Source organism: Canis aureus, chromosome 22 (assembly GCF_053574225.1).
Source record: "Canis aureus isolate CA01 chromosome 22, VMU_Caureus_v.1.0, whole genome shotgun sequence".
NCBI classification, from domain to species: Eukaryota; Metazoa; Chordata; class Mammalia; order Carnivora; family Canidae; genus Canis; species Canis aureus.
Window position 1 is genome coordinate 12,263,036 of NC_135632.1, and position 20,132 is coordinate 12,283,167.

The 20,132-nt window shown below is 36.8% G+C and overlaps 1 long non-coding RNA gene across 1 annotated transcript in view; it reads left to right on the forward strand.

Annotated features, from left to right (window-relative positions):
* LOC144293763 (uncharacterized) overlaps window positions 1-20,132 on the forward strand; it is an 89,560-nt gene that overhangs the window by 16,519 nt on the left and 52,909 nt on the right. The window contains exon 2 of the long non-coding RNA XR_013361022.1: window positions 6,476-6,570. This is a non-coding gene — a long non-coding RNA (uncharacterized LOC144293763). The remainder of the gene's footprint in view (window positions 1-6,475; window positions 6,571-20,132) is intronic.

Here is a 20,132-nt window from a genome sequence, read left to right on the forward strand (position 1 = left end):
TTTCACTTAAACTACTAATAGATTACATTAATATATGAATAGCCACTAAATTCCATTCCATAGGTTTTTGTTTTGTTTTGTTTTTGCTCCAGCTGGTGTGGAGGTGGGCTGGTAAGTATATGTGTGTTGAAGTTAAGGTCTGCTCTCCTTTTAAAGTAGCCATCCTAGGTTTTACTATCCACTCATTTAGTGAATACACCTCGGCAGATTTCTTCATATTGTTGATCAAATAGAGAACGGGATTGACTTAAGTACAGATTCCTGCAAACATAGAGGTTTCCTTTGGTCCAGAGGTTAGCAAACCTTTTCTGTCAAAGGACAGATGCAGATAATAAACATTTTAGTTTGTGCAGGTGTCATAGGATCTCTACCTCATAATTTTCTATACATTTTTCTTACAATTCTTTTAAATGTAAAAACCATTCTCAGTTCATGGACTGTGCAAAATCAGGCTGTAGGCTGAATTTGGTCTGTAGCCAGGCTTTGACAACCCCTGCTCTAGCCCATGAGGTTCGTTAGTGTGTATGCCACAGTATGGTTGAGATATTTCAATAAAGTGTCTATTCCCCAAACTTTAAAAATCATAGAATTCATTTTTAAGGATCTTAGGATCTTATCAGTACATGGTATACTTACAAGGCTATGTTATAATACTAAATTTAGTAAGAAGGCTTAAAAAGCTTGGTTAAGATGTATCATAAATGAATGCATTTTGATTTTTTGTCACTGGCTTCCATATCTAAGTTCTTAAGCATCACCTGATTCAAATTTTCTAAGAGTTGATTCCATGCTTCTCTACACTGTATATTCTAAAATTAGCCCTTACACTTCTTCAAAAATTTAGTTAGACCTTGAGTCTTGGCATGTAATTCCACAACTACACCCAATATTCTCCATTACTTGTAATAATATGCCTGAGTCTGAGTCTTCATAATTTGAAAGGCATTCTGTTTTCTTACTTTCCTTTTGAATATCTTTGACTTCAATTTCTTACCTTGAAAAAAGAAAAATTCTTTACAAGCTAAAAAACTTGTTTTTGAATTGAGTAGTCAAGAAAATATTCTATATGTCTCTCAACTATTCTGATGATTCCTTAGCTTAAAATAAACAAAATTTATAAACTTCTTTTGGTCGCCTGAAGTTTTACATAAGCTATAGTTTATTCTGTGTTATAGGCTTTTCCAGGTGTTTTTTTTTTTTTTTTAATAGAATTGTGTCTTTGTTTTATAGTATTTCCACAGGCTGTTTTATAGGTAGAGATAAGAAATAATCTTAGAATAAGGAGGTTTTCAATACTAATGGCACAGGGTCCTAGACTGCAACCTGGATGATCTTTTTCTATTTTTCCCCTCTGTGAAATTTTTAAATGATCTATAAAATCCCTCCCATCAAATTGAGAGTGGATATTCACAGATGTTTTGCAAAGCACCTTGATGGAGTGAGTTTGCATACAAAGCTGCTATTCCTGACTTCAGCATTTGCATGGATTTTTACTAGGGCAATTAAGAAGAGAAATAGTGACAGTAATAGAAATACAAGTTGATAAGTCTGCGTACTTGAGGCAGAAAGTCACTACTTTAATAAATGAATACAAAGCTGCTGCTGAAAGAAATCCAAAAGTGTCTGCAATATGTGAATTACTTCCAATATCAGGAGCCGCCGTAGTGGGTGGGATATGGGGCAATGTGGAAAGTAGATCAGAAAGTGTGTTAAAAAACAGTGTCAGATTAACACAATAAAAGAAGAAATGGCCTCAAACAGGATCAGATAGCCCTGTGCATGGGGTTTGCTGGTGGGAGGATGGGGTAATAACTGCACCAACATTTAATAGGGCTTATACATTAATACCAAACACAATCATTGTACAATCGCATATTAGCTATCTGAGCCATAAGAAAGCTCAATATATCATTGATTCATGGTAGTTATGTTTTCTAAAGTCACCAGGAATACTAATTTAGCTAATACGGAATCATTGCCCTGTGGGGAAATACAGTTAGATTCCTGCCAGCCTACTGTCAAATGAGCAACACATAACTTTATTTTATGTGTGTTTCTGTTTGAAGATAACTTACTATATATTGATTCATTAACCCTGGACCTCACAGCTACTAGCACTGTAAGTCATGCCTGAACAGAGCTTATCTAACATACCTGTTCTTTCTTGTAGCAAAGCATATCGCAGCCTTCTTGTGCTAAAAAACAATAAAAGGCGCTTCAGCAGTGTTTGGGGCCATTTTCAAAGCAAAGTCACCAACAAAACCCACAAAAATGTAAAAAATGTGGCACTAAATGAACTGCAAAAAGGAGTCCTGTATTGTCGTAGGAGACCTGAAACCAGAAGACAGAGTCACTTTGTTCAACTGAGAACATGAATCTGAGGATACTCCATCTCTCCCTTCTCTGTGCATGCATTTGTCTGCAAATGACCATTTAAGTGTTGCACACAGTGATTTGGGGGTCACACAGAACTTTTAGCCAATACATATATTCTCAGATATAGGATGCTCAAACAATGGGGATCAAGTGTTCTCTCACGTGGGTTTCATTCCTTTGATACCTTTGTCGTCTTTAGAATGCTACGATGTTTCTAGGAAAAGGGATCTATTCCCTGAGTAGGTGGAAGTCCAGGGCACACATTCCCATATGGAACTCATGTGAAACGTGGGACTTCTTGGCTATGCTGGAACGTACATAGGCCCAGAGATGTATTCCTTAGAAAGTAGACTTCTTTAGGGGAGGATCTGATATCTGTCTTCAACACAGTTGTGTGGCGAGGCTTCACAATACCACAGTATTTGGCACAGTGAAGCCTCCAAAAGAGACTTATTGAAAACATGTACCTCTAGAAATACCACCTGCTTGGTCCTCGTTGTGTTTCTATTGCCCAAATTTTATTGTTAAGCTCCTTCAATCACTTTCCAGTGTTCCTCTTTTTAAAATCTTTGACATTAAAACCATCCTATCTTGACTAAACACTAGTCATTTTATTTTCCTAAACTGTGTTTTGCTCCTCGCCTTTGATCTAATAGTTTCTAACATGGGCTGATCACCTTCATCTAAGCTTTCAGTAACTTCCAGTTCTTGTCATGTTGAGTATTAGTGATATACGAACGAGTTAGGGGCAGACAGGACTAGGCAGGGAAAGATAAGAGAAAGGTCCCAGAGTCAGGTTCCTCCCCATCTCAAGAAAACAGAGATGAGACAGTAAAAAAACAGAAAAAATAAACCTGGCTCCCTAACTCCAAATGTTAGGGAGTATCCTCCTTTAATGGCTACTAAGTAATCACAGAAATACGTCATTAAGGTGTTATCAATAGTCCCTGCTCAAACCAAGAGAGCACAAGACTCTCAAGGCCATGGGCTACTTGAGTAGGCTCACAGAAATCTCAGATGTAGAGAAATATTATGGAGGATATATTAACCTGAGAGAAAGGAACACCTTGTTTGGGCTCATGATATTTATAAAAACATCTTGGTTGTTATTATAGTTACAAGTTCACCATGTCTGTTCTGAATATCCACCCTGATATTGACAAGAAATTTACCAAGTTCTCTGGACAGTTTCCTGTAAAAGACCATAAATAACCTCAGTCCCAACCCTGTTGGGACCCCTCTCAGTTTTGAAAGGTTTCTGCTTCTCTGCTTAATAAACATCTATTGCTTTACTCACTCTCCATTGACCGTGAGATTCATTCTTCGACTCCATGAGACAAGAACCAAGCTCTCCCATATCATTACATCACATTTAGTAGTTCATATTGCTTCTTCAAGTTGCAAAAGGAAAACCAGCTGCCACAACAATTAAATGATTTCTAAAACACCCTGTTTATATACAAAACACACATGATTTTCTCACATTAAGAAAACAGACCAAGTCTCCTCAAACTGCCCCTTGTCCAAGGGACCACCTGAAACTGTACTGGAGTTGTGTCATCTATATGCCGCATGGAGCCTGGAGATGATAATACACACTGCAAAGATTACATTAGTTTCTTTGTCCTTTTCTCCCCGTAACTCCTCTTAAACATCTGATTTCTTGTTTACTATCCACAAATCTTCTCACCTAGATTGCTGCGCACTCTCTGAAAAGGCAGAGACCCCATATTATCTGCTGTACGTATTTCCCCCAGCCTCCCTGTTTCACTCTTTCCATATAAAGCCTTAACTATTTCAGGCTCTGACTCCCACGATAACCTAGTTGTTGGAATCTGTGTCTCATTCTAATGAGTTAGAACCAACTCTGAGAACACAGCTAAACTTAGGAAAGAACAAAATAAAGTTGCTAATTTCTTCCATTTTAAGCCTGACAATTAGGCACACTCAATCTTTCTTTGTTGAGGGTAGCAAAAACTTGCTCAAAAATCACAAGCAAAAATCATAATTTTATGGTTAGAATACAGGGGTAATTTTTCATTTAACATGCAGAATAAGCACATATATTTATTTTTTCTACCTCCTGAGAACTCAATATAAACTATAATAAAGGAGGTTAAGAGAAATAACTCTACGATAAAGAAGAGAACAGAAGGTGAGCAATTAGTAGAACCTATTTATAAGAAAATTGATACAGGGCCACCCCTTAGAATGTACAAGTTTCCCCTATGGTATGCAGCGTCTTAGGAAACTATTTGTGCAGGGCTCAAATAACAACAGGGCTCAAATCAATGACAGCTGATGGCCTAATATGTCTTGATCATAACAACAACAACATCAACAAAAATAAACAACCCAGCCAGTGGGAATGATCTACTATCAGGTTATCCTAGAACTGGAATGTGGCCACAGTGCCCAGGAGGACCCATAGAAGTGATTTCCGGAGCTCCTTGAGGTGTCTTGTTAGCTCAGGATTCAGGGTAAAGGGTCAAACGCTGTCCTGAGGGGAAGAATCGATTATTGGGGCCCACAGGGATGCTTGCCTGGATGACATGCTAGCATGGATGGCACTGTCAGCTGCCCTTTTGCAATAGACAGGAGTTAAAAATGTTAAGGAAAGCAATCCAAAGTAGAGAACTTCAAGTTGCCCAGAGCCCAAGGCAATCAAAGGGCAGTATTTGGTTCATGAAAGAATCAAATTCTGCTCATTATTTCATACAATGAAAAACTGAGTATGGATAAGGTTGCCATTAGCCCATATGGCACATCTCTGCAAACTGGGAAAAACATTTCTTTATTTTGGTTTTATTTGTCAGAAACTTGCAATAAAAGATCTTGTTAGAACATGATACTTTCTGCTGTAACAAATACAGAAATTTAGCACTTTCTCTCATATCATTTAACTTTATTATTCCTGAAGAGAAGAATCTTTGAGGGTTTTGTTATACTGCATCACAAGTGCTTATGGCAGAGCATGGTACATAGCTGTCAAGCATTTTGTTGAATAAAGAATACTAGAGCTTTACTTAAATCATGTCTGCAACAACAATATAAACAATATAACTGGCATCAGTCAGTTCTTTGCAGGAAAAATGTTTGCTTTGATCCAGTTGAGATATGCTAAATGATGTGTTAAAGGAGGTCTTTTAAATTTTCTCCTTCATGTTCTGCTTAACACCATCCTATCCAGAACCTCATTTATTAGAATTATTTATTTGGATTCAGAAGCATATGTGATTATTCAAGTATAACAAAAGTATGATTATTTACAACTCAAGAATATTCTATTTATATCAGACGCACACACTACTGAGCTGGATGAGTATTTTTTGTGGCTTCAGGAATAAATAACATAACTATTATGATTTAAAAAAAATAACTGCAGCCAGTTGATCACTACTGGAATTTAGAATAGGAAAAAATTAAGTCTAGTAGGAGTATCACTTGGCTCACTTCCTGAAAAGAGCACTAAATACTAGATACATCAAGAAAGTCTTTTTCCCTTATAAGCGAGTCTGATCATATCCATTTAATGTCTGAGCTTAATATTGTTTTTTTAAAAGATTTTTAAAAAATTAATTTATTATTTATTTGAAAGAGAGAGTGCAAAGCAGACTCCTCGCTGAGCAGGGAGCTCAATTCCAGGACCGCAAGATTATGACCTGAGCTAAAGGCAGATGCTCAACTGACTGAGCCACCCAGGTGCCCCTGAGATTAACATTCTTTATTGGTTTGTAGGTTTGTTCAAAACGCATTGTCATTGAATTTAAATAAAATATTTTAAAAATAATTCAAATCACAAAGAAACTCACAAAAACAAAAGGCATTGTCAAACACAATTTAAAAAATAACCTATTTAACTCTGTTGAACAATAGAAATATGTATTAGCAATATTAAGGATTACTATCTTCATTTTATGTGTCTTTTATAATTCCTATTGTTTTAGAAGTGTTCTAAGGGAAAGCTTTTCTGTTATTTCTAATAAGAGAAATTATGCATGAGTTTTTTGTGTAAATTACAAAAAACAATGTGGTTTGTATTCTTAGGTATAATTAGAAATACACATCACCTATAAACTATTACAATCTTGCTGTCTAGGAACTTATCATTTGCAAATGTGACTCACCAAGCAAAAGGATATAGTGGTCAGTGTGTAGAATACTGTGGGCAGAACTGTGGTGAGAAATACAAAAGTAAGTATAGATAAGATGATGGGCTTTTCCTTCAAGCTAATCACAATCTATATATTCTTTACTCTGATGTGATGTGCTATTCATCTCTGACGTCTTTACACTCCTTGCCATCCTTTAACTCTTTCAGAAGGAAAGTGAATTAAGTCTTTAAAACATCCATGCAAATTACTGTATGTCACTGGGTTGTTTTTGCCAAGCTGCATTTTTTTTTTCATTTAATTTTACCTAGTTCCAGAGAGTGGAAGTAACTTACTAAGAGCCATAAAGCATGTTTGTTAAAGAGCAACCGTGAATCTGAGAGATCCTAGGTCCTGGCGCTCTTTCCCCAAACATCACTTTACTTGTCTCACCTTGGGTACAAAACATTCAGAAATTTCTCACCAAAAAAAAAAAAAAAAAAAAAGGAGTGGGGGAAACACAAATTAATACTAGCAAAATAGTAATAATGTAAATGCATGCTTCATTACGATTACAGAGAAAATAAAAACACTAGGTATACATATATAATGCACTCTACCAGCATTATGATAAATGTTTGTTGTTAGTATAGAGTAAAAGCAGTGTCCTGTTTATATATCTGAGAGAGATATTATCCTGGTAGAAATCATATTACTGGTAATTAGCTCTAGAAAGCAATGTGCCCTTCACAGTGTTAACTAATCAATTTGGTTATAAAAATGAGTAATTATAGTTGTAAGGCTAATGGGCCTTTACATCCACAAAGAGGTCATTGTTGTGTGATATTCTTTCAGATGTGATCCATGGTGCACAGGATCGAAATATTATGTGTGTGAGGAGTCTTTCACTTTCAGCTCCATGAAATCTGAATGATAGACTAGTTCATAATCCAAGTCAATCTGAACTAAAGAAGTTCTCTGTGGTCAGTATTATGTGTCAGTGATATGATCAGTGAGTGGGGGTACATTAATTATATAAGATATGGTTATAAAACATTACCTAAGGAAATTGAGATGGAGAAAAGAAGCATGAGCCATTTAAGTATGGAAAAATATACAACCATAAAACAAAATTTAGTGAAACTCAGACATGCCATGCTAAATGCAGTATTTCCACAAATACTGTGGAAAAAATATAATTATCCTTACTTCTTTTATTTTTTTATTTTTAAAGATTTTATTTATTCATGAGAGACACAGAGACAGAGGCTGAGACACAGGCAGAAGGAGAAGCAGGCTCCCCACGGGGAGACCGAAGTGGGACTTGACCCCAGGACATCACGACCTAAGCTAAAGGCAGATGCTCAACCACTGAGCCACCCAGGCGTCCCTCATTACTTCTTTTAAAAGTTTTCTGCTATGAGCCAGAAGGACCTGTAAATGTCTAACAGGTCATTGGTATTCTCATTTTTAAATATAATCAATCATTGTGCAAGGCACAGCCTAAATCTCTAATAGTGAAAATATGATCCTCAAAAGTGAGCATGATAGAGAAAGGCCCCCACTTGCTATTCTAGAATTAAATGAGCAAATGAAGGTCAATACTGAAAATGAGAAGGGGGCATAAGAACTTATTAAATATTATGTAGGCAAAAAAAAAAGAAATTTCAGTACTCAAATAATAAGTGAATGTTTTCAAAGAATAGAAATTATATGAATGGATGGTTATTATTTACACAGATTCAGAATTAGAGAGTACGATAGTCAATTCTTTATGATCCTTCATGCTTCACACCGTAGCTAAAGCTAGCAATATCCTCTAACATAGAGAACAGTCTTTGAAAGAACACACTCATTTTAAACACATTTAAACACATTGATAAACATATATACAAATGTATTTTCCTTTTAGTTACTCTCTATTCCAAATTGTTTTTTTTCTACTAACAGTCTTTCATGATTTTAACTAAACTTTATAATCACACCAACTTTATACATCTAAAATCTAATGTTTTCAGAAGGGCTTGTCCCAGACCTTAAATATCACGTGATAACTTTTAACATAGGAAATACATATATTCCTATGGAGGAAATGAAGATGAAACTGCTTATTTTCACATACACCTGAATGTAGGGAGAGCTCATACTTTGAGCTAGGAAATATCTCAAAGTAATATTTGAATGGACTTTGAAAGACAGAATATTTTATATGAACATTCAAGATAAGGAGCCAGAAGTTGTCCTTTCCCTCTCCCTCTGCACCTCCTTCTTCCCTCCACCCCCATTTGTGCACATGCTCTGTCTCAAGTAAATTAATAAAGTCTTTAAAAAAAAATAAACGTAGCAATCTCTCCTGAATGCCTAGTTGGAGCCTAGAATTAGTGTAATTATCTCCCTTTTCTTTAAGTTTTAAGTGAATGGAGGCAGCCCACATGCCCACTGTGCGATGGCTTTCTGTTTCTTGCCTCACATGCCCAGTTGTCCTAGAAGCAGTCCTATGTTTTCTTTGCTGCCTGAATCCAGTCCCACTCTGAAATATGCTTTCCTGTGCATCATCAGAGGTTAACGTGCATTTTCAAGAGGCTGTTACCAACTGCCTGCGTTCTGATAATTGGCTCAGCCTCTTTTATTTGCAATTACCACATAATAATAAACACACTTAATTTTGTTTTTTAAAATCAGTCTAATATTTTAAATGATGAAATGAAAAATAATACTTTAAGCACATAAACAGCTAATTTTTTTTAGTTTATGTCCTTAAAAGAATTTCACCAATGGCCTATTAAAGCTGTAATGTGTTCCATAAATGTATTTGATATAGCTCAGTGCTTATGTGAAGGGTCTCCTGACCAATCTGTAATGGCCTCACATTCTTATTAAGGCATATCTTACTCATTATTTTTTTTTTCTTAACATGTGTGTCCCTTTGATCAAGCTTTGAGCTCCTTGAATGACAGGACTCTGTCATCTTTGTTTCCATGTTTCCATCTTAAGTACATATTAGTTGTTCGATATGTATTTTTAAAATAAATATTGAGTGAATTTGAAACATTACTTTAGGCTCAAAAGCAGATATATATTTTTAGATAAATATTGGCTTTGTTAAGAATGTGAGTGTGGACAGATTCTTAGGGGTGTATGAATAGAGAGGAAACATGAGATAAAAGAGGTAAGAAAAATCAAGGAAAGGAAAAAGTACTTTTATGGAACTTTATAAAAACAATAGCTTCTCTCTAGTACTTTGATTTAATCCAAACAATGGGGAATAATTAGTTAAAATACATATTTTTTCCATTTCCTTTTGTATTGCTCTGTTCGGCATCATTCTGTAAATTTTTCCTTCAGAGAACAGAGAGAAAAATACTACTCCTTTTAAAAGCTCATATTGTACAAAACACTAAATACAGAGCAGTTATTATAATAAATGCAGTATATCTGTATTCCTACTGCACCCAAGTGCATATTTACATTATAATTGAAAATGTATTTGTTGTACGCAAATCTGTTTGCTGAGACTACAAGTGAGAGTCTCTGAAAGAATACTTTTCTAATAAGTATTTTGCACTTCAGTCCCTCTCATATCCAAGGATAATATGAAAATCCATTAGAATATTCAAAAATATGTTCAAGAAATGTAATTTGTCTTTATTTAGTTTAAACTATGGCATTGATCAACATCTGGGGCCCCTAATTAGGAAATTAAATACATTCCTAAAACAGATCCCAACAAGTGATATTTTAAATAATTACTGAATTTTAGTTCATATATCTAAAATTATGGTTAAGTGATTCATGTGTGCTTTTGCATGCTTTTAATATATTTCCTTGTGTTCTTATTCATAAATTCCTGGTTAAAAATGACAAAATCCTTGAATTCAATATTCTACTGTTTAAAAAAATGGATGGACTAAGTGCTGTATGGAGTTGCTGAATCACTATATTGTACACTTGAAACTGATATAAAACTATGTTAACTATAGTGAAATTAAAATTTTAAAAATGGATAGAAAATCAGTCAATATTATATGGTAAGAGCTAGGTGAGGAAAAAACATGCCTTTCCTGTCCTGCAAATATAAAAGGATTTCAAAAGAACTAAATCTGCCCTAAATATCGTTTGGTTATAGGCAAGTATTAAAGTATGTCGATATAATTTTACATTGATAGTGTTATATCTCATGGATTCAAACACAGTATTTAAAAATAATGACTGGGTAAGTGACAAGATGGGAAAACTATGAAGGGACAAAGGATTTCATGCAGAGATGAACTACTCAACCTGGGTCTTAATTAGTTGTGGGTACCTGTGGCCTATTCAGATGGAAATATCTGTCAGTTTGAAAATCAGCTAGATGGGTAACACATGAAATGTGATTATAACTATGAGAATGAATCACACATACTAGGGTGGTTACTAGAGTGTGGGAGGAGAAGATGAGTGGCCCAAGGATAAAATCAGTTTAAAGCAAGGTCTGAAACAAACAAACAAACAAACAAACAAAACAGTTCTCAAATATTTTCCACACTCATACACATGAGAAAGAACATTTGTACATGGAACTTATGTCTGGATTTTTCTGAAATGTTCTAATTGTGTATGGAGATATGTAATACTAGCACAATTAATAATGAGCACAGAGTAGTGTCAATCCCTGTAGATTATGGCATAACTAAATCAGTTTCAGATTATTAGCAATTCCTAGCTATTGAGTCAAGCTATCCTGCTGACTACATTTCTCAAATAGTGTTTAGGAATTCAAATGAGTGAGAATGACATTGAAGTGGCACCCTTAAATTCTCTCTAATTTGCTTCTTAGGCTAATAAATATTTTTGCAATACGGGAGACTACAATGAGGGCTATAGGACCTCATGTCCCACTTCAAATACATTGATAAAATAGAGCCTCTGAATATCTGTCTATATACATATGTACATAATTTATATAGTCCATATACTTTATCAATACCAATGACTACCAACACATTTATAGAGGTTTAAAGGAAATATAGGGATCCCTGGGTGGCGCAGCGGTTTGGCGCCTGCCTTTGGCCCGGGGCGTGATCCTGGAGACCCGGGATCGAATCCCACGTCGGGCTCCCGGTGCATGGAGCCTGCTTCTCCCTCTGCCTGTGTCTCTGCCTCTCTGTCTCTCTCTGTGTGACTATCATGAATAAATAAATAAAATCTTTAAAAAAAAATAATAAAAAATAAAGGAAATATAAAAAACAAAAAACAAAAACTTCCAGTGCTAAAAGCAAAGAAATACTTTAAAATCAAATGCAAACAATACAGAAATTAGAACAAGAAAGGAGGATTGAGGTGAAGTAGCAATGTTAAAGCATTCTTAAATCCAAATTTAGGGATGTGTGGGTGCCTCAGTAGTTGAGCATCTGCCTCTGGCTCAGGTGTGATCCCAGGGTCCTAGGATCTAATCCTGCATAGGGTTCCCCCGCAAGGAGCCTGCTTCTCCCTCTGCCTGTGTCTCTGCCTCTCTCTGTGTGCCTCTCATGAATAAATAAATAAAATCTTTCAACAACAACAACAACAAAAAATCCATTAAGTGGAGAAGCATAATAAAATTAGTAGTAATTTAAACTATTTTAAGCCAAAGAAACATGTCACAACTTCAGGGAAATTACTATATGAATCAAACTGAATACAATTCCAAAGCAAGAGAGGCAAGAGAAGAGAAGAGACTGACTGAGTCATACCAGCAGATAGGAGAAGGGGGGCAAAAAACATTATAAATAATATAAAACAAAATAGTTTAAATAAATTCAAGTGAAAGAGAAAAATGGAAAGAAAAGCACACAATAAGATGTTACAAATAATTCCAAATTTATTAGAAATAACAATAAATAAACCAAACTGCCAGTTATGAGAAAATGACTTTCAGGCTTCAGTGAGAAATTAATATATGTGGAGATGTGTCACTATGTCTTAAAGAGTCACTAAAAACTTAACTAAAGAAAGATCAAATGTAAAGACAATAAAATATATAACCCAAAGAGTATAAAATACCAGAACTTAGAACTATATCAATATAAGAAAAACAGATTTTAGGGCAAAAAAATTACTATTTTTTAATAAGTCTAAATATAGATTTACTCATTGGTTATAAAAATAAGAAAATAACAATCCTGAACCTGCACGGTTCAAATTATCTTACAATATGAATGAAGCCCAAATGGCTGAATTCATAGGTAAAATTTAAAAAGTCACATAGTAAGAAAGTTGACCACTCCTAGAAATAGATCGATCAAGTAGATATTTAAGCTACAGAATGCAAAAATAAGAAGAGAATCTTTTTATTATTAAATAAACATATAATAATTATTTTCAAAAAGTATAATTTTACCAAGTTTCAGCAAATAACTAAGAACTGACAGTCTACAGCCCATTATTATTTTTTAAGATTATTTATTTATTTATTCATGAGAGACACAGAGAGAGAGAGAGGCAGAGACACAGGCAGAGGGAGAAGCAGGCTCCATGCAGGGAGCCTGACATGGGGACTTGATCGGGGACTCCAGGGTCACGCCCTGGGCTGAAGACAGGTGCTCAACCGCTGAGCCACCCGGGTTGCCTTCTACGACCCATTATTGTTTTATTCAATTAATAGAATACAAACAAAACCTGAGAGCTCTGCTTCTGACTATGGTAATGTTGAATACTGTAGACAAGGTAACAGCTATGGGATCCCTGGGTAGCTCAGCGGTTGGGTGTCTGCTTTCAGCCCAGGGTGTGATCCTAGAAACTCGGGATCAAGTCCTAAGTCCGGCTCCCACCATGGAGCCTGCTTCTCTCTCTCCCTGTGTCTCTGCCTCTCTCTCTCTCTTTCTCTCTCTCTGTGTCTTTCATGAATAAATAAATAAAATCTTAAAAACAAATGTAATGGCTGTGGATAACCAGAAAGGCGCCATAAAATTTAACATCACGTGGGTGCAGGCATGGCATAGCTGTTGAATAGAGCATGCCTTGAGAGGAAAGAACTGTAGAGGAGAAGCAAGAAAGGTGAGTAATACTCTGTAGCTTCTAATGAACTCAGAAAATTTGGTTATTCAGCTGCTGGACAAGAAACTGGAAATCTACACCAAAGGCCTAGGCAAAAGGCCACACTCTTGAGGCAGGAGAGCCAGCAAGCTTTGGGCAGTCTTGCATGGGTTGGCAGTACAATAACTAGAAGCTTGAGGAGTCTGAAATATGTTCCACAGAATCACATTGTAGAGGGCTTCTGCCAGAGGATATTAGTTCCCTGGTTTTTTTGGCCTGCCACACACTGTGCACTGGCACTCTACAAATCCAATAAAATTTGCCTGTAGGCATGGAGATGTAGATACTAGCAGTTAGCAGTTGACTGGAGCACTCTGAAAGGTTGGGGCCTGTGTGTGGGACCCTGACAGCATCTGATATCACAGTTTATACTTATAGCTTATAGTTGCAGAGGACTTACATGTGCTGGGTGCTGTGTCATTTGATTTTTAAAATGTGATAGAATGATAGCATAAATGTAAAACATAAGATTTGAAATTATGTAAAACAACCCATAGACCATCTTTATACCATTGACATAGTGAAGGAAATCCAAATCAAGATGCAAAAATTATAAGCTATCAGCAAAATCACCAATTGGTTTGACTATATTAAGGTTGAAAATTTTTCTAACATAGAGGACAAGATAAAGACAAACCTCATATTGCAAAAAGATGCACATAACAAATAACTGTTGTCCAAAATATATACATAATTCCTAAAAACAAGTAGACTGACAATCCCACAGGAACATGTGCAAAGACCGTGAATAACTACATAATCCTCCATTGACAGATGTCATAAGTAGGAAAGCACTGAGTCAAAACATTTAGATATGAACAAAATCTTTAACCATGAGCTGCATTTTCCTGCATCCATCCTTCTTTGTGATCTGAGTACTATCAAATCAGATATATCTGGAAGAACACTAGCAAGTTCTTAGATCAAGTGGATGACTTACCCTACAATGGGTAGTTCATAAAAAGGAAACCTAAGCTGTCAATATTTGCATGCGAAGATGCTCAACTTTAATTTGCAGAGATTGCAAATTAAAATAAGACACCTTCTCACACCTACCATTCCAGCAATTAAAGAATGACAATAATTATACCAGTTGTGATCATCGAGTGCTCACTAGGCATCAAGTAATGCTTCATGCTTATTCATGGATTAATTCATTAGGTCATCACAAAACTCTGTGACTTAGAGATTGTTATAATCCCCTTTTACAGACAAGAAAATTGAAGCTCAGTTAAGTTAAAATGATTAAGTGTTGGAGCTGGAATTCAAACCTCTTTAGAATACAATCTTGAACATTTAATCTCTTTATTAAATTGCCTGACAACAATAACAACAGTAAAATGGTTAATCCTTAATCAGCTATTTTCCATGCACCATTCTAACCATTTTACGTTTATTAGATCACCACCGTAGCTTTATGAGATATGTATTATACCATTCCCATTTTAAGATGAAGAAAACAAGAACAGAAAGGTTAAATTGTTGTCAATATCCCATTATTAATAAGTGTCAAAGCCAAGATTGGAATTTGAAGACACCTGCTCTTACCCATTACCTACATTGCCAAAATCCAATGTCAGTGTAGGTGGAGGAAAGGGGCTATTGTGGATGCTAGGAGGTAGTATAATGCATGTGACCACTATGGAAAACATTTTGGTAATATCCAATAAACTTGAAGGTATGGACATACTATGACCAGTAAATCTCAATCAATGTATAATGGCTTTCACAAGGAGACCTACCTAGGATGTTAGTTGCAAAATTTGACAATAATCAAAAATCTTAAATGACTGAAGTGACTTTCAATAAGAAAATGGATTAAAAAATGTATATTCTTATCATGAAATGCTTATAATACAGCAGCTAAAAGCTGTAGCTTTATTTCATGTTTCAGTATGGTTAAAACTTATTAAAACACTGTCAAGTATAAATGTAAGTTGCAGAAGGATATTGTTTATTTAAAATTTTAAAGTAAGCAAAATAATATATATCATTTATGGATAGGTAGTAAAAAATATAACATGAGCAAGAATTATATACTTTGGATTAGCATTTTTATTTTGGTAGGACAAGAAAGAAACTGATGAGAGCTTACAAGCACTGTTTCAATGTGATGTTACTGTATGAAGCAAATACTTAGAATGATAAAAATAGATATTGGATTTGAGTAGAGGGTCAAGGAATTTGTCAGATTATTCTGTGTGCTTTTCTGTATGCTTGAAATATTTTGTATAAAAAGTGATGTTAGGAAGCACAAGTAACATAATTAAAAGTAATAATCTATTAATAATAAACAATTCAGAACTAACTAGGATATACAGTCATGCCAAAATGGCACTTGAGAACCACTGACCTCAGATAAGAAGGGGAAGACTGGGTGGGAAAAAAATCCAGAAAGGCAAGTGAGAAGAGAGAGACAGAGATATAAAAGGAGGGAAAAGAAAGACCATGAAGTTATGGGAAACAAAACAAAACAAAACAAACATGGAAACCAAGTGAGAAGAAAATGATCCATAACATCAAACTAGAATTTAGAAATATCTATTGAATTTGTTGAATAAGAAATCTATTAACTAGTGTCAGTGAAATGGTGGGGGCAGAAACACCACTGTAATAAGAAATCAAGAGGAAGAGTTTGGGGGGGACATGCAAAGAATTTATCTGTATTATAATAAGAAACATTTGATCTTTATGCTTGTAGAGCTCCAAAAACCCTTGGAATTTCCTGACTGATACAGAGTATCTTTTGTTATTCTTATGGAGTCCCTACTGATCACACTTGAGCTTTTGCTAATGAACTGACTCAGGATGGGGTCTCTAGATAGTCCCAGGGTGGGGCTGGTCACCAGAAACCCCAAACACACTGAGATTGGAGGATGTTAACTCTCAGCCTCTACTCTAACCTCAAGGGAGAGGAGAGGGGCTAGAGTTTAGGTTATAAAAACTCTTAAATAAGATGTCTGGAAAACTTCTAGGATGGTGGTATTTCCTAACTTCACAGGGACAGAAATTCTTGTACTCAAGACCCTTCCGGGCCTTACCCCTATTGTATCATCTGGCTTCATCTGGCTGTTCATTTGTATCCTCTATAATAAACCAGTAAATGTCAGCAAAGTGTACTCTGCTATATTCTCTGTACTTCTGTACTCTCTGAGCCATGCTCGTGAATTATCAAACCTGAGGAAAGGTTTTTGGGAACCCCCAAGTTATTACTCAGAAGTATGAGTAGCCTAAGGATTGTGACTGATGTTTAAAACTGGGCAGTCTTGGGGATCCCAGGTCATCGAGGATCCCAGTCATCGGGCTCCCTGCATGGAGCCTGCTTCTCCATCTGCTTGTGTCTCTGCCTCTCTCTCTCTCTCTCTCTTTAATGAATAAAATCTTTAAAAAATAAAACTGGAGAGTCTTATGAGATTGAGCCCCAAACAGAGGGGTCTATGGTAACTCCAGATTGTTAGTGTCAGATGGAGTTGTTGATAGCTGAGGTCTGAGAATTAGTTGGTATCAGAAAATACAACATAGCATCCCACCTAAGAAATTTTCCTGAGATGAAGTGAAGGGAGGCTAATTAGTAACTGGAGGATATTTATTTATTTATTTTTAAAGATTTTATTATTTATTCATGAGAATACACAGAGAGGAGAGAGAGAGAGAGGCAGAGGCACAGGCGGAGGGAGAAGCAGGCTCCATGCAGGGAGCCCAACGTGGGACTCCATCTGGGGTCTCCCCGGCCACACCCTGGGCTGAAGGCAGGGGCTAAACCGCTGCACCACCCGGGCTGCCCAGTAACTGGAGGATAAAAGGAAGGTTTTTTGTTTGTTTGTTTGTTTGTTTGTATTTAAATAAAGGAGCTTGAAAATATTTATAGATTTAGGTAGCAGTTATGATACAGTAGGCAGTTAGCTAGATATGAGCACAGAACAAATGCTTTCCAACTGATGAAAAAGGGCAGAAACCAAGTTCCAAACAGCAGCAAAAGACAGAGGGAGGTGAGGGGACAGCAATGCGATATTCCCTATAACCTCTGCCCTACAGTAACTTTTATCTTCATTATAATACATTTACATTGCAAGTTAGACCCTCCCTGACCCTCTACACTGGTAGCAGGAGTCTCTAAGATGATGGCTATGACCCATAACCTATGCAAACATGAAAAGAAAAGACAGGGACTCCTGGGTGGCTCAGCAGTTGAGCACCTGCCTCAGCCCAGGGCGTGATCCTGGAGTTCCAGGATCAAGTCTCACATCAAGCTCCCTGCATGGAGCCTACTTCTCCCTCTGCCTGTGTTTCTGCCTCTCTCTCTGTGTCTCTCATGAATAAATAAATAAAATCTTTAAAAAAAAGAAAGATGGGACTTCATCAAGATAAGAAGCTTTTGCACAGCAAAGGATACAGTCAACAAAACTCAAAGACAACCTACAGAATGGGAGAAGATATTTGCAAATGACATATCAGATAAAGGGCTAGTTTCCAAGATCTATAAAGAACTTATTAAACTCAACAGCAAAGAAACAAACAATCCAATCATGAAATGGGCAAAAGACATGAAGAGAAATCTCACAGAGGAAGACATAGACATGGCCAACATGCACATGAGAAAATGCTCTGCATCACTTGCCATCAGGGAAATACAAATCAAAACCACAATGAGATCCCACCTCACACCAGTCAGAATGGGGAAAATTAACAAGGCAGGAAACCGCAAATGTTGGAGAGGATGCGGAGAAAAGGGAACCCTCTTACACTGTTGGTGGGAATGTGAACTGGTGCAGCCACTCTGGAAAACTGTGTGGAGGTTCCTCAAACAGTTAAAAATAGACCTGCCCTACGACCCAGCAATTGCACTGCTGGGGATTTACCCCAAAGATACAGATGCAATGAAACGCCGGGACACCTGCACCCCGATGTTTCTAGCAGCAATGTCCACAATAGCCAAACTGTGGAAGGAGCCTCGGTGTCCATCGAAAGATGAATGGATAAAGAAGATGTGGTTTATGTATACAATGGAATATTCCTCAGCTATTAGAAATGACAAATACCCACCATTTGCTTCGACGTGGATGGAACTGGAGGGTATTATGCTGAGTGAAATGAGTCAATCGGAGAAGGACAAACATTATATGGTCTCATTCATTTGGGGAATATAAATAATAGTGAAAGGGAATAGAGGGGAAGGGAGAATAAATGGGTAAGAAATATCAGAAAGGGAGACAGAACATGAAGACTCCTAACTCTGGGAAATGAACCAGGGGTGGTGGAAGAGGAGGAGGGCGGGGGGTGGGGGTGAGTGGGTGGCGGGCACTGAGGGAGGCACTTGATGGGATGAGCACTGGGTGTTATTCTGTATGTTGGCAAATTGAACACCAATAAAAAATAAATTTATTATTAAAAAAAAAAGTAAGAAAGAAGAAAGAAAAGACACCTTTAACCCCAGTGCAAGTGCCACCTCTGGGCCTGCCCATTCTCTCATCTTCAGAGTGTACTTTCTCTTTAACTGCTATTAAAATTGTGCTTACTTGAGAGTTTGGCTCTGACTTCTTTCTTGGCCAAACTCAAGAACTGAGGTCCGCGTAGAAGCAGCATAGGGACAGTCAGGAGGATGAAAATGAAGTTAATTCAGCTAGAACTGACAAAGCCAGATCCCTCAGACTGACGAAGGGAAGAGGAAGTCATCAAAGTAGATTGGAAAGACATAACCCTGAACCCTGGTTGGGAACAGGAAGGGATATGATTGTTGTTATTTTTCTTGTTTTAAAAAGAAGAAACAAAATTATGATTACATCTCTGATGGCTATTTTCTGAGTAAAGAAAGAAGTGAGATCTTCCTTCAAGAACAGGAAGCCCACAACTGGTTGAAGAGTAATGAAATTTATAGAGACTTTCTGGAAATAAGAGACAGCGATGGGTAAAGAAAATGACTGGATGAAGTTCCCTTTCTTCATGTGTCCCTTTAACCAATACAACGGAACACAAAGATCTGAGAGAAAAGTAGAAACTTATTTTACAGTAGATTCTCTGAGGACAGGGCTACATACTCATACACACAGAAAGTCTAAAGGAGAAATGGCCATTTGATATGGGTATGATGGGAACTTGTCTGGCTGACATTAGCCAATAGCTCTATTGTGCCCCAAAGAGATTTTAAATCATGTCTACGAAGGCAAAATTTCCACAGCATTCACTGCATTGCAGTATATTTTAATTTGAATCTTTTCACTTTGCTATGCCGAACTGATTTTTGTCCCAACTGATTTTTATTTATAGAGTGTGGGAGCACCCCAGCAGTGGGGGTCAGTGCAGGGGCAGTGATAGAATTCACCCAAGGCAGAACAGGAGTTGGAACTTCATTGAATATATATACCATCAGGGGGCTGTGGGCAGGACAGAAAAGGAGACACTGTGACAAGGCGGTGGTGAGGAGCCCTGGGTTACAAGGCAGAGTGAGAGATTATGGGGAGATAGGGAATTTTTCTTTTTCTGGTAACTTTAGGAACGGTGCCTGGTTGTAATGGGTCAGTTAGAGCCTATGGGTATTTCTAGGTGGGTCAGTTGTGTCAGCTGGGTGATCACTAGGAGATCGCCTGCCTTCTCAGGTTTCTATTGCTCAAGCCA